This window comes from Aegilops tauschii, chromosome 1 (assembly GCF_002575655.3).
Source record: "Aegilops tauschii subsp. strangulata cultivar AL8/78 chromosome 1, Aet v6.0, whole genome shotgun sequence".
NCBI lineage: Eukaryota > Viridiplantae > Streptophyta > Magnoliopsida > Poales > Poaceae > Aegilops > Aegilops tauschii.
The window spans coordinates 454,065,747-454,081,454 of NC_053035.3; the positions used below are offsets into that span (position 1 = coordinate 454,065,747).

Below are 15,708 nucleotides of genomic sequence, written 5' to 3' on the forward strand. Positions count from 1 at the left end.
TTAATTTGGGCCTTTCCCTTTTTTTTATGGCATCTTTTGTTTTTTTTGTGCGGAGTCTCATCCCGACTTATGGGGGAATCATAGTCTCCATCATCCTTTCCTCACTTGGGACAATGCTCTAATAATGATGATCATCACACTTTTATTTACTTACAACTCAAGAATTACAACTCAATACTTAGAACAACAATATGACTCTATGTGAATGCCTCCGGCGGAGTACCGGGATATGCAATGAATCAAGAGTGACATGTATAAAAAATTATGAACGGTGGCTTTGCCACAAATACGATGTCAACTACATGATCATGCAAAGCAATATGACAATGATGAAGCGTGTCATAGCAAACGGAACGGTGGTAAGTTGCATGCTAATATATCTCGGAATGGCTATGGAAATGCCATAATAGGTAGGTATGGTGGCTGTTTTGAGGAAGGTAATGGTGGGTGTATGATACCGGCGAAAAGTGCGCGGTATTAGAGAGGCTAGCAATGGTGGAAGGGTGAGAGTGCGTATAATCCATGGAGTCAACATTAGTCATAAAGAACTCATATACTTGTTGCAAAAATCTATTAGTTATCGAAACAAAGTATTACGCGCATCCTCCTAGGGGGATAGATTGGTAGGAAAATACAATCGCTCGTCCCCGACCGCCACTCATAAGGAAGACAATCAACAAATAAATCATGCTCCGGCTTCATCACATAACGGTTCACCATACGTGCATGCTACGGGAATCACAAACTTTAACACAAGTATTCTCAAATTCATAACCACTCAACTAGCATGACTCTAATATCACCATCTTCATATCTCAAAACAATTATCAAGCATCAAACTTCTCTTAGTATTCAACGCACTTATAAGAAAGTTTTACTAATCTTGGATGCCTATCATATTAGGACTACCTTCTCAATTTAAGAAAATTACCATGCTGTTTTGTAGGACTCTCAAAATAATATAAGTGAAGCGTGGGAGAACAATAGTTTCTATAAAACAAAACCACCGCCGTGCTCTAAATGATATAAGTGAAGCACTAGAGCAAAAACTATATAGCTCAAAAGATATAAGTGAAGCACATAGAGTATTCTAATAATTTCCGAATCATGTGTGTCTCTCTCAAAAGTGTGTGTACAGCAAGGATGATTGTGGCAAACTAACAAACAAAGACTCAAATCATACAAGACGCTCCAAGAAAAACACATATCATGTGGTGAATAAAAATATAGCTCCAAGTAAAGTTACCGATGGATGAGGACGAAAGAGGGGATGCCTTCCGGGGCATCCCCAAGCTTTGGCTTTTTGGTGTCCTTAGATTATCTTGGGGTGCCATGGGCATCCCCAAGCTTAGGCTCTTGCCACTTCTTGTTCCATAATCCATCAAATCTTTAACCAAAACTTGAAAACTTCACAACACAAAACTCAACAGAAAATCTCATGAGCTCTGTTAGCGAAAGAAAAGAAAACACCACTTCAAGGTGCTGTAATGAACTCATTCTTTATTTATATTGGTGTTAAACCTACTGTATTCCAACTTCTCTATGGTTTATAAACTCTTTTACTAGCCATAGGTTCATCAGAATAAGCAAACAACACACGAAAAACAGAATCTGTCAAAAACAGAACAGTCTGTAGTAATCTGTAACTAACGCAAACTTCTGGAACTCAGAAAAATCTACGAAAAAAAGGAAGACCTAGATTATTTGTTTATTGATCTACTGCAATTGGAATCAGTATTTTATCACGTTCTGGTGATTTTTAACAATTGTTTTCGTGAACAGAAAGTTTCTGGAATTTTCAGCAAGATCAAATAACTATCATCCAAGAAGATCCTATAGGTTTAACTTGGCACAAACACTAATTACAACATAAAACCACATCTAACCAGAGGCTATATCAAAGATTTATTCAAAAACAGAAAGGAAATATATTGGGTTGTCTCCCAACAAGCACTTTTCTTTAAAGCCTTTTAGCTAGGCATTGATAATTTTAATGATGCTCACATGAAAGACAAGAATTGAAGCACAAAAGGAGCATCATATAGCATGTGACAAACACATCTAAGTCTAACATACTTTCTATGCATAGGCATTTTATAAGCAAACTAATTATCATTGCAAGCAAAAATTAGCATATGCAAGGAAGAAGAAAGAGACGATAGCAATCTCAACATGACGAGAGGTAATTTAGTAACATGAAAATTTCTACAACCATATTTTCCTCTCTCATAATAATTACATGTAGGATCATAGGAAAATTAAATAAAATAGCTATCACATAGCATATTCTCAACACGATCCACATACATGCGAAGTTGACACTCTTCCAAAATAGTGGGATTATCATTAACTAAAGTCATGACCTCTCCAAACCCACTTTTATCGAAAATACCATAAGATTGAACATTCTCCAAATATGTGGGACCTAAAGTTGACACTCTTCCAAACCCACTTTCAATATTATTGCAAACACTATTATCAATCTCATATTAATCATGGGGCTTAAATAAATTTTAAGGATCATAAGAAGAATCACCCCAATCATGATCATTGCAACAAGTAGTAGACATAACAAAACTAGCATCCCCAAGCTTAGGGTTTTGCATATTATTAGCACAATTGAAACCAAAGAGAATTTATAGTAAAATCATTGCAATCATGCTTTTTATCAAAGGAACTATCAAGTATGGGTGCAATAGCAACGATCTCATGTTTGACATATGGGACTATAGCAAATTCATCTTTATAAATATTGGCATCATGGCCACAAGAATAGCAAGCATCATCTTCATCAAGGGATATTTCAATCAAATCATCGGAATCATAATTATCTATAGATTCATGCATATCATTATTTTCTTCCTCCATAGACTCCTGCAAAATATCAGCCTCTTCTTGGACAGTGGAGGAGTCCTCAATATATGGTTTAACATAGGCATTGGAAGCATAATTATCATAACAATATTTAAGTATGGCAAAATTTTCAGATTTGTAAAGAGTAGCATCATACGTTTCAATCAAAGAAGCAATTTCATAAGCACCCTTAAAAGCAACAAATTCTTCAATTTGTTGGATATCATAGTAATTATAAACACCCTTAGCATACAAAGATACGATTCCGTTATCACTAAACTCACATTGGTAGGGAATGTGTTTCTTAATGTTTTTAGAGCAACAAGTAAAATCATAAATTTCACAAAGATTCCAAGCATAACACATCAATTTTTTTATTTGATGCCATAAGAGTCTCCCCTTTTCAGACAAGCAATGACGCACACAATGAGCATGATCATCTAAATATTTCCCATCAACTAAGATAGTTGGGGTTTCAGCACGAGCGCATAAGGATCGAAGATGGTCCAAGTAGAACACTTTAAGAGGATCCATATCAATAGATTTTTAGCAAGCAAAGATGCAAGCAAATAGAAGGCACATGGTAACACAAGCAAACAATAGATCTAGCGAAAAAAAGAGGAAAATGAAAAAGAAGGCAAATAAAACGGCAAGGGTGAAGTGGGGGAGAGGAAATCGAGAGGCAAATGGCAAATAATGTAATGCGAGGGATAAGAGTTTGTGATGGGTACTTGGTATGTTGACTTTTGCGTAGACTCCCCAGCAACGGCGCCAGAAATCCTTCTTGCTACCTCTTGAGCACTGCGTTGGTTTTCCCTTGAAGAGGAAAGGGTGATGCAGTAAAGTAGTGTAAGTATTTCCCTCAGTTTTTGAGAACCAAGGTATCGATCCAGTAGGAGACCACGCTCGAGTACCACGCACCTACACAAACAAATAAGAACCTCGCAACCAACGCGATAAAGGGGTTGTCAATCCCTTCACGGTCACTTACGAGAGTGAGATCTGATAGATATGATAAGATAATATTTTTGGTATTTTTTATGATAAAGACTAAAAGTAAAGAAAGAAAAATAAACGGCGCCAGAAATAGCTTGTTGACGGGAGATTAATATGATGGAAAATAGACCCGGGGGCCATAGGTTTCACTAGTGGCTTCTCTCAAGATAGCATAAGTATTATGGTGGGTGAACAAATTACTGTCGAGCAATTGATAGAATTGAGCATAGTTATGAGAATATCTAGGTATGATCATGTATATAGGCATCACGTCCGCGACAAGTAGACCGAAACGATTCTGCATCTACTACTATTACTCCACACATCGACCGCTATCCAGCATGCATCTAGAGTATTAAGTTCAAAAGAACAGACTAATGCTTTAAGTAAGATGACATGATGTAGAGGGATAAACTCATGCAATATGATATAAACCCCATCTTTTTATCCTCGATGGCAACAATACAATATGTGCCTTGCTGCCCCTGCTGTCACTGGGAAAGGACACCGCAAGATTGAACCCAAAGCTAAGCACTTCTCCCATTGCAAGAAAGATCAATCTAGTAGGCCAAACCAAAATGATAATTCGAAGAGACTTGCAAAGATAACAAATCATACATAAAATAATTCAGAGGAGATTCAAATATTGTTCATAGATAATCTTGATCATAAACCCACAATTCATCGGTCTCGACAAACACACCGCAAAAGAAGATTAAATCAAATAGATCTCCAAGAAAATCGAGGAGAACTTTGTATTGAGATCCAAAGAGAGAGAAGAAGCAATCTAGCTAATAACTATGGACCCGAAGGTCTGAGGTAAACTACTCACACATCATCGGAGAGGCTATGGTGTTGATGTAGAAGCCCTCCGTGATCAATGCCCCCTCCGGCAGGACGCCGGAAAAGGCCCCAAGATGGGATCTCACAGGTACAGAAGGTTGCGGCGGTGGAATTAGGTATTCATGGATGCCTCTGATGGTTTGGGGGTACGTAGGTATATATAGGAGGAAGAAGTAGGTCGGTGGAGCCTCGAGGGGCCCAGGAGGGTGGAGGGTGCGCCCTGGGGGGGGGGGGGGGTAGGCGCCTCCCCTACCTCGTGGCCTCCTCGGTGAGTTATTGACGTCCACTCCAAGTCCTCTGGATCACGTTTGTTCCAAAAATCACGTTCCCGAAGGTTTCATTCCATTTGGACTCCGTTTGATATTCTTTTTCTGTGAAACACTGAAATAGGCAAAAAAACAGCAATTTCGGCTGGGCCTCCGATTAATAGGTTAGTCCCAAAAATAATATAAAAGTGTATAAATATGCCCATTAAACATCCAAAACAGAATATATAATAGCATGGAACAATAAAAAATTATAGATACGTTGGAGACATATCAGAGACGAATATCTGGATTAAATGGGATTCAAATATTTAAACTGGAGATCACGACATCGATAATATCATAACGCAAATTGGTGTATCAAACATGCATATTCATTTGAATTTGGGGACACGTGTAATGTTATATAGTTTATCAATATTTGTGATCCATAGATTCTTTAATTAGAAACAATGCATGGTTTATATGCAATTAATGTCTAAACGGGATTACACTATATGTTGCATGTGTGAAACACATTATACATGTTTGCGAAGTAAAAAAAACCCGCATGAAACACTCATTAATTGGAGACAGTTAGTGAGGAATGCATACATTGGATTTCAACATAAAGTGGTTTCAAATATTTGAAAATACAAATTGATGGATACAACCTTATGAATCTGAGATCATGCCATTTGTAAACCATATTTATGTATAAAGGGTGTTGTGCTTTTGAAAGTATATATAAAAAAATGATGTATATAGAATTTTATTCCAATCGAAAATGGATCCCGCCCAAAAAACAAAACAGAATACAAACGGGATTCAAATTGAGTTGGCACAATAATTGTGCACTCTGCAAAATTTGAACGAAGCGGGAAAAGTCGTAGTAACCGCCCGAAACCAAAATCTGCGAGATGGAAATTACTACTGCCTATCCCTGCCACGCAAAGCCTATCTGCTCATTTCTATAGGTTACGATAGGGGTAGGTTTGTAATTTCACTCAAACATGACATAACCGCCTCTCAACCGGATTCATACACGGTGGGCGCCAAAACACAGTGTGTCCTCGGCCGAAATCGACTCCCTCCCCGATTAATACATGGTGGGCGCCAAAAACAAACTCTCGTCGGCAAATATTCGGTGTATGCGAGATTACCGTCCTATCCCCAACCGACTAATATTGTTGTGATGTAGGAAATTTGAAACGGGGGCTAAGTTTGTAAATTTCCTCGCATTTGAGACAAGCGCGCCCTGAAGACATGGTTCCCCCCATCCTCTCTACCTCCATTTCCCCATTCGTACCCCGTGGGCGCCAAAACACCCTCTCCACCCCAGCCTCCTCCGTCCGCCACCCCATCCACCGCCGTCCTCCTCCACCATGTCGGAGCTGATACCCCGACGTCGCCGTTCATTACAAGAGATCAACCTCTCTCATCCACGGCTTCGGACCAGGATCCTTGCATCCCTTCCTCGCGCTTCATCCCCGCTGTCGTCCACCTTGCCGGTGCCGCTCCTACGACTGTCTCGTCCACCACGCCCCGCCACCACCGTCTACCCTCCTAGATCTGCTTCCACGCTGCCGACAGCCATCGCTACCACGGCATCGTCAAATTCTCAGCAGATGCATACACGGCGCCGCACCAGAGGCGGTACTCTTTCGTATCTGCTCAACTTATTTATCGCAACAAGAAAATAGATCGCCACTGCTTTACTTTGATTTCTTGTCATTCACTTAATTGCTAGTTGAAAGCAAACATTGATTGCGAAGTTGCCTTTGTCCAGTTTGCACCTTCAGATCCGCCATGGCATGCTCAACACTATACTCCCAATGCTTATGGTTTTCCCCTTTTATATTCCACACTAGTTAAATCACAGTAGACTATATTTCAAAATTGGATCAATCGATTTTACAGAGCTTGCCGGAGTTCGCCGGTGCGAACAAAGGGGCTCGGGTGGGGACCGTGGTTGTGGGGCGCGGTGGTGGGCCCTCGCCCAATGAAGAAAACTCGACGCGGGTGGGGGCGGGGGGGTGGCGGAGGAACACAGGCGGTGGGGGTCGGTGGTCCGGCCGGCGGCCCGTGCGGTGTTCTGTATGGGAAGATTCAGAGACGAGGAAGAAGAAGGGGCAGGAGACGTAGGATCTTCATCCAACCGCCTGAAATGGTCGACTGACCCAAATGACAAAAGTCACGCGACTTGCATGCAGACATGCCTTTATATTCAGTACCATAATCGTACCTGCTTAGCACTGCTCCTGAATCCATCAAGCTAAACAACGTGCCACTCATAATTCCAAACTTGTTGCTCAAGTATGAATCTGATATGATGCTGATATTACTAAAACAGATAACATTTAATTGGTCAGCTAATGTTCCTACTTTACTTTCGAAAAGCACGTGCACGACATATAGAGAGACAGCAGGGAGTTGCTTTCTTAATGCGCTCTGGTTCATCATGTGTGGGCACTGCGCAACGAACATTTTATTATCCAAAATCTGCTTGCTCTTCTTTAGCATGTTCCTCTTCCATTATTCTTTAATAAGTACTCTCTCCGTTCCTAAATACAAGTCTTTGTATAGATTCCACCATGGACTACATATGGAGCAAAATTAATGAATCTACACTCTAAAATGTATCTGGATACATCTGTATGTGATCCATAGTGGAAATCTCTACCAAGACTTATATTTTGGAACGGAGGGAGTATGATAGTAGTACAGTATGTTCCTTGTAGTGAAGATGAGCAGGGACATTTACAGTGTAGAGGTCTATACGGTCGGTTGTGATGGACACTTTGAACTCTTCGGGCCTCTTTGATTCGTAGGATTTTGTAAACATGGGAATAGGATTTGTAGTGGCCTGCCCACTTGAATCCTATAAGAATAGCAAGGAAATGCGGGGAGCTGTGTCGCCTTTGAGAGTTACACTGATATTAACAGTACCGCACCTTCAGTTGAAGAGAGCTGGTATCCGAAGGCTTTCTAGCCGTACCGGCAATACTAGCACATATATTCCAGCAAGTTCCACTTTGCTGATTTTACTCTGATGCTTACGGTTTTCCCGTTATATCTACACTATGATCTGTGTAGCTGCTTTGTGTCTTGAAGCTAAACACTGCAATGACTTACAAAATTGGCACCAAGGCATTGAGTGCCATTCTGGATGCAATGAAACTCATACGCTCCCCACCTATTGATTCTTGTTCAGAATATGATCCTAATGACTATTCTAACCTCGAGGAGTCAAAGGCAGATGGCCTGTCCTGTTCACCCATCAAGGTGCCTATTCTAATTTGGCAAGGTTTTATTGATTGCGCGTATCTTCCATATGTTGTCTTGCATTTCTTCTACTTTGTTGCACCGCCATCTGCTTAGTTTACTCATCATATATGTCGAGATGCCATGCCCATCCATTATCAATACATATTCCATCTGTCATCATACCATGTTTTTTCACTCAAATGTTGTTCTTGTGCATCAGACATAAAAAAGGAAGAGGGTGATTGCCGAACCTGAAGGAGCACCAGCAAAGTCCTTGAAAAACGTGGTTGTGCCAGAGAAATCAAACAGCACCCCACTTATATTGGCTGTACAACCAGTGACACAAAATGTACGACCGATTCCAGCAGGCTGTACCCATACTTCACTGGCCACACCACTAGCCCCACCACACAGGACCTGCACTCCAGCAAAAGGTATGCCGATTCAGTTGCCATAGCACCAGCCATACCACGGAAAAATCCCACTCCAGCAAAAAGTATAGCAAGTCCACCGGCCGAAGACCTGTCCCAACTGCAGAGACGGCTAAATCCTGCAGATTGGAACCCCATTCCAGTTATTCCCAGTTTAAAAGACAATGCTTTCAATGTTGTTAGGGACTACGTGCATATATTCCCATCATGGGAAGATTATAGTGAAGACAAACACCATTTTCACATCTTCCTGTCCCACTTACGTGTAAGTGCTATTATTCATGGTGATTATTTTCCTGTTTTCTGCTGATTGAACACATCAATGATTTACATTACATTGTTGTAAGTAGGCGAGGGTCAATCTGGATAGTCATGACGAGCAAAGTTTGCTTGCGCTTTTCAAGGAAGCATTGCAGCAGTATCGGTGTGACTTGAGGAAATCACACTTCGATGGCAAGTCTATAAACGAATTTCTGGTGAAGTCTCCTGTGCTAAATTTAGAAGACATTGAATGGAAAAACCTTGTTATGCACTGGTCTCGTTCCGAGGATGAGGTATGTCTATGATATCGCATGACAATTTGAACTTCTACTTTTTCGCATGTGCCTTACGGATCTTTTTTGCAGGAAATCTGCTCGAAAAGGAATTCCGGTTTGAAAAGAATGACAGGATATCGCAAATATGCTGCCCGCTGCTTTGCTCTTGTTAGTACCTGTTGTCCTGTATCACTGTACTTGCATACATACCTGGTTCATTATGTGACAACAGTATGCAAGATAGCTTTCTTATCAATTGTTCGCTCGAAATTATCTTATCTGTATGAATGGTTACATTAGTGTAGAATATATCCAATGCCAATGAATTTTTTTAGCTCTGCATTGTTCTTGTAAGTACCTGCTGTCCTTTATCAGTGTACTTATGTTGACAGGTAGTTATTCATGTACCATCACTCTGCAGCTTATTTTCCTTTGCCCTCCATTTTCTACACATAAGATCTATATTTACTCTTACCATAAGGTTGGATAACACCGATGGTACTGAAGAAGTTTAGCTCTACATTGCTATTGGCTGTACCTTTTGCCTGTATCGCTGTACTTACATTTATAGCTACTTGGTTATGTAGCATCACTCTTCATATTATTGTAAATATTCTCCATTTTTTCTTATATTGTCACATCTATATTTACTCTTAACAAAATGTAGAATAAAGGCAATGCTTATGAAGAAGATTCTGTGGTAAACTTCTTGAATTGCCCCCCATCAGCATGGACAAGGGCTTTATAGAGCCTGCCTTCACCAATAATGTAAGTTTGTCCTTCTCAAGCCTTCAAACTTTGTTGTGTATATTTGGTTAGGCATGACTGCAACAGTTGTTTATTTTTGGTGTTTGCATCAAATTGCATGTTTAAAGTTTATTATGTAGTTCATAAACAAAAGTTTGTCCTTCTCAATTTAAGTTTTCAATTGTACAACCAAGTTCCTTCTTCATACCATGTAAATTAAACTATACAGAGCAAGTGATCTTATTTTGCCAATCTGAAGGGATAAATTGACAGCACACTAACCATTGATACTTATGAGTTCTTGATCTGTAATCCAGTGGTGCCGTGAAGCTGCCAACTCCTTCACAATGTCATTTCCTGCCATGTCTTGACCTGAACAATACCATATTGTGTTAATGCTTTTTTAAACTGTGTCACTTTATTCGTCAGTAAGAAATGTGATGAATTGTCAGCACTGGTACTTATATGTGCAAAACCTGTCATCTGTCTGCTTGTTTATCTTTCAAAGTGAGGAGGATATAAGTATCAAACAAGTGCAGTCTCATCAGCTTGCTCAGCTGCTTGCGCTGCAGCTCCCGAGCAGGGCTAACCTTTCTTGAACTCTATTGAAGTGCTATCGGTTTTGTATATTATTTTGTCGGCGTGTTTAATTGCACTGGTGGCGATCTTTGATGCCCAGTGTATGTAATCTGCTGTCTGCTTGTGCTTTATTATCATAGTGGCGAACTTTCCCTACAAGAGATAGGGCCTACTATGACGAGCTAAAAAATGTCATCGAATAGCTAATAACGTCACAAATTACCCCCTAGTGACATTTTACAGGCGTCACAAGCATCGTCACGAAATCCCCGTCACAGATTACTCCTAGTGACGGCGCACGCACAAAAACGTCATCGAAATTGGGACCTTCGGTGACATTATATAGAACGTCATCGACTTCCTATTTCCATGACGGTCAATTAATGTCACATATTAGGAGAAAATATGCCATATTGTACCATATTCGATGACAAGACAACGTCACTAACATTATGCCAGATCATCACCCGAGCGGCTATCCCACTACTAGTGCCACTACTTTTATTATGGATGTAGATGAAGTCGTCAAAATATATTTACTTTCTTTCGAATCTAAATTGCGATGAAAATAAGTATTTACTTCACATCACATCACATCATATTATATAAAAAAGTTGTAGAGAAAAATCACATCATAAATTGATATGTAAGACAAATCATATTATATATGAGATTGTATCAGCCAAATCATTCTGTAAACAAAAATGACGGTAAAAAACTGACTCAAGTTTGACATAGACAATAGACAAGATGAAAACTAATATTAACTAAAGACCACATATGTTGTCCTGATGATTGCAATGTAAGGATGGCTTTCATGAACCATCTGGTTTGGACTGGGACTACAGAGTTGCTTGCTAAGTTGCTTGAGCCCTCAAGAGAAAATCAAGCAGATTATCCATCTCCTTTTGCTTCTTTGCCTAGGCTTCATTCTTCTCTTGTTGGATCTTCTTTAGAGCTTCCAATTCTTCTTGCTGCTTCTTTTGTATCTCTTCAAATGCTCTCTCTTGTGCTTCAAGTCTTGCGGCTAACTCCTCCCGATGCCTATAAATGACAAACACAACAACGTTGCATCATAATGAGATGAAAATTGACAAGATAACATGCATAACCTTGAGCTAGAGGTATAATGGTTAAAGTACATGTAATCAATGCACCCCTTAGCTTAGCATACACATCACCCATGCGTTTATGTTCCGCGAGGAATGCCCTCCTTTCCCTCTCACTCTCCCGAACTAGTGGCATGATTGTAGTAGCAGAACATGCAGGATGAAAAAGAGTGGAACTAAATGAATTGCAAAATACTTACTAGCATGTGTCATAAAACTAACTAAATGAATTCCACTTCAACTAGTTTGGAATTGGACCTTAGACAATGCAACAATTTTTCATGCGCATATGTACTTTCCTAAAACAAACATGAATGTAATAAAGTAGCAAAATTAGCACGCAAATACATGTTTGTCTTTGCATTGATGGTAAAAATTAACAAAACAGATTCTGTAATGTAGTACTTTAAATAAGCAGCACTATTAATAAGCATTTCACGTAATATTGTATTAACAAAAAATGAAGATTTCATCGCTTTGGGGTCTAACGAGTGTACCAAGTAGCATAGAAGACGCAGCCAGTAAGCCTATGAAAACAAGATGAGAAAATCAGAAGAGAAAAATGGCAAAACATAAGATTACTATAGATGATACACAAGTGCTTGACTAGAAAGATTACTTACAAAAACTTGCCAATAATGGTAGCAAAGATTTACTAGTACATTATGAAGCTATTTACTCAATCAAGCAATTTAATTTGATGGCAATGTGATAAAATATAATATAAGAAACAAGGACTCCTTAAATATTAGAGCATCTCTGAGTGCAATGCTGGGACCAAATCCCGTCCACGCCCTCCTCCACCTTCAGCCTGCTCAAAAAGATTTCAGCTAATCAGGCTATCATTGTTCAGATATATGTTCTGTGTTAGCAAATTGTTTGCCTATCATATCCCCAATAGTCCGTCCTGCTCATGGTTGCTGCACTCATGTAATTGAAAAATAAAAGTATAAAACTCCTAGCGATTGCATATTTCAGTTGAAAAACATCAATTGCTATCTAAGTGTTGATAAGCTGCAGGTGCCAACGTTAGTCATTATCTCCAGAGTATACACATACTAATAGAAGCATGGGTAAACACGTCAAAAATACAAGAAGAAACATTTTGCTCACCTTGGGTTCAGTCTTCTCATCGACGATGTCAGCTTGGAACTTGAGAAATCCCACACACGCTGAACATGTCCACTCCCGCACAGCTAGAAAGCGCCATTGATTTCTCGCTCAAACATTTAAATGGAGAGAATGACAGGAGGAGCGCCACAACAAAGCATCTGGATGGGAGCAGCGCTGCAAAATGCCTGCGACAGTGGCCTCGTCAGGGAAACAGAGAAGGGCGGCATGGTCCCGAGGAGGATGCAGCGGGCGTGGTAGAGGAGCGCCACGGTGGCTGGCTCCGGCCAGAAGCCCAGAACCCGCCCAGCTGTAAGCCAAGTGGAAGAACTGGAGCAAGAGGTCAGCGTGGTTGGAGGCAGCGGTAGCGGAGATCACGCCATGGACGAGCAGCGCCGAGAGCGTCCAGAAGAGCAGCCGCACGACACGGAGTACTTCCGGTGGGTCGACGGCTTGCGTCACCAGATTATGTGGAGAATTGTCCCGTGCAGAGGCTGCTCCTACCGAGCGCGGCTGCCTGCGGCGTCGGCGGCGCCTCTTCCACCACCGGTGCTACAACGGCTTCCTCCGCGGTCTCGATGGCGGCGGTGGCGGTGGTTGTTGCGTCGATGGTGGGGGCGGCGGAGGTGGACGGGGCGGGAGTGGGAGCGTGGGGGCTGCTGGAGAGGAGCGGCGGAGGGGGGATGCTAGCAGATTGGATCGAGACGGTGAAAGGAAGGAGACGGCGCAAGATTGGATCGGGGCGACGCCAGATGAGATAATGGGGATTAGGGTGGAACTGTGGGTAGTTAAATGGGCTTCGTTGAGAAACTTTTGCCATCGAGCCTAATTAACTTAAAATTTTAATTCTCGGCGCGCAGGGGCGAATAAATTATATGCTTAAACTAGAAAAAATTGTGGGTTTGGCACGCTCACGTGAAAAAAATGTGGGTTTTTTTAGAGGTAAAAAATGATGGTTTGACACGTACCATGAACGTCTATAATTTGATCAGAAAAATTAGAAAGGCACGTACCATGTTTGTGTATAATCTGCTAATAATAAAAGTAAAAAGGCACCAGGGGATAGGTCGTGTAGTACAATGACATGATAAAGATATATTCGCATAGTTTCGCATGAACTCTACCCTGTTGGAAATCCCTACAAGAAAGACCATGTGGGAAGGAGTGCTTTTTTTTGTTAGGACGAAATAACTGTTGCACTATACTGCCATACCCATCAGCTCACCAGCGCAACCAATGAGCATTTTTTTCGGCCACTACTTATTTATATTAGACTCAGAAAATATTTACACTGCTCAATACGCCGTAAAGAAATTCTCATGGGTCCTACGTGTGGAGCCCATAGAGAAACACTAAAGCATAGGTCCCGTAGAAAAATCCTCCTACCAAATCTTTCCCAGCCAATCTCGTATTTACCTTTTTGAGATGGAGCGAAACAACTGCAACGTCATATTCATTAGCTCACGACCCCACTAATGAACTTTTTTCTGGCCACCACATATTTATATTAGATTGAACAAAATAATGGCATCACACAATAACCTATGAAGAAATTATGGTGCGTTCAACTACCAAAATTGACACATGGGTCCCATAAAAAACACGACGTGTTGGTTCTACCACTCAATAACCAGTGAAGCAGATATGGCAGGTCCCGCTACTAGCAGTTACATTTGTAAGTCTGTGCTGTAGCAAGTTCGTCATGAAAATTACCAAAACGTCATAGAAATTGGTAGCTAGGTGGTGCTCAGCGTTCGAGTCGATTCAATGACATTAATCGTCACTGATTACAAAAATCAGTGACACGGCCTCTAGACCGTCACACATTAGATACATACATGACATTGTCAACCACCGTCATGAGGATTTTCGTCACAGTATCTCAATTTTCTTGTAGTGTTTGATGCCCAGTGGATGTAATATGCCGTAATTTCTTTATTGTATAGTCTAGGTTTTTTTCTTATTCACGAAGATGTAGTTATTTTACTGTATATATATCCTGTCTTCGCAGTAAACTGGCCAAACCGTAAAATTACGGTACATAATGGGGCCGTCAGGCAAATCACTATGTATGATCCGCATCATGGGCCCCATCATCTTGGTCCGTTAACAGGCCTAAATGTAAACTGGTCCACTAGTAGATTCGGGCCTTTAATAGGCCGAGTAAACCGCCGGCCCAATTTTTCCAAGAAAACTCAATGGGCTTTTAGGAGGCTGAAAAGTAGGTTGGGCCTGGAAAGTGCCGAACAGCTCACGGGCCGGCAGCAGGCCAAAATAGACCCCGGCCCATGATTGTGCCAATCAAATCATGGGCTTATAACAGGCCAAAATTGTCTTAGTCCTTGTTTGGCCCAATCAGATTATCGTCTATGAGCAGGCCGGGTGCAAACAGGGCTGTAGTTAGGCCCAACTATATGACGGGCTTTTAACAGGCCAAAATATATATAGGTCCGAAATGTTAAACGGGCCTTTAACATGCCAAAACTAATATCAGGCCGAATTATTAAAACGGCCTTTATCAAGTGGGCCCAAAAGCATAGCATCCAGTTGACGGGCCGAATCTGATATGGGTCATAATTTAGCCCAAAGCCTCTCAAAGGGCCGGACCTGATCTGGGCCGTAATTTGGCCCAGAACGTGGTAGGCTTTTAACGGGCCGGATCTCATATGGGCCTTTATTAGGCCTGGAACATGGCAGACTATAAATGGACCGGATCAAATATGGGCCGGCATTTGGCCCAAAACATGGCAGCCTGTTAATGGGCTGGCCTACTACTGTCATCAAAATCTTTTGGGCCTTCAGCTGGGCCGGCCCATTATGGTCGGCGAAATCTCGTGGGCCTTTAGCTGGGCCGGCCCATTATGGTCCGCAAAATCTTGTGGGCCTTTAGCTGGGCCAGCCAATATGTCGGCAAAATCTCGCGGGCCTTTAGCTGGGCCGGCCCATTATGGCCCGTAAAATATTGTGGGCCTTTAGCTGGGCCGGCCCATTA

The 15,708-nt window shown here is 41.3% G+C and overlaps 1 long non-coding RNA gene across 1 annotated transcript; it reads right to left on the bottom strand.

Moving 5' to 3' along the window:
* Positions 1–11,136: 11,136 nt before the first annotated feature.
* On the bottom strand, positions 11,137–14,374 carry LOC120968522 (uncharacterized). Its single transcript, XR_005763060.3, has 2 exons — positions 12,720–14,374; positions 11,137–12,417 (listed from the first exon to the last, which is right to left on the bottom strand). It is a non-coding gene; the product is annotated as an uncharacterized lncRNA (long non-coding RNA).
* Positions 14,375–15,708: the final 1,334 nt, after the last annotated feature.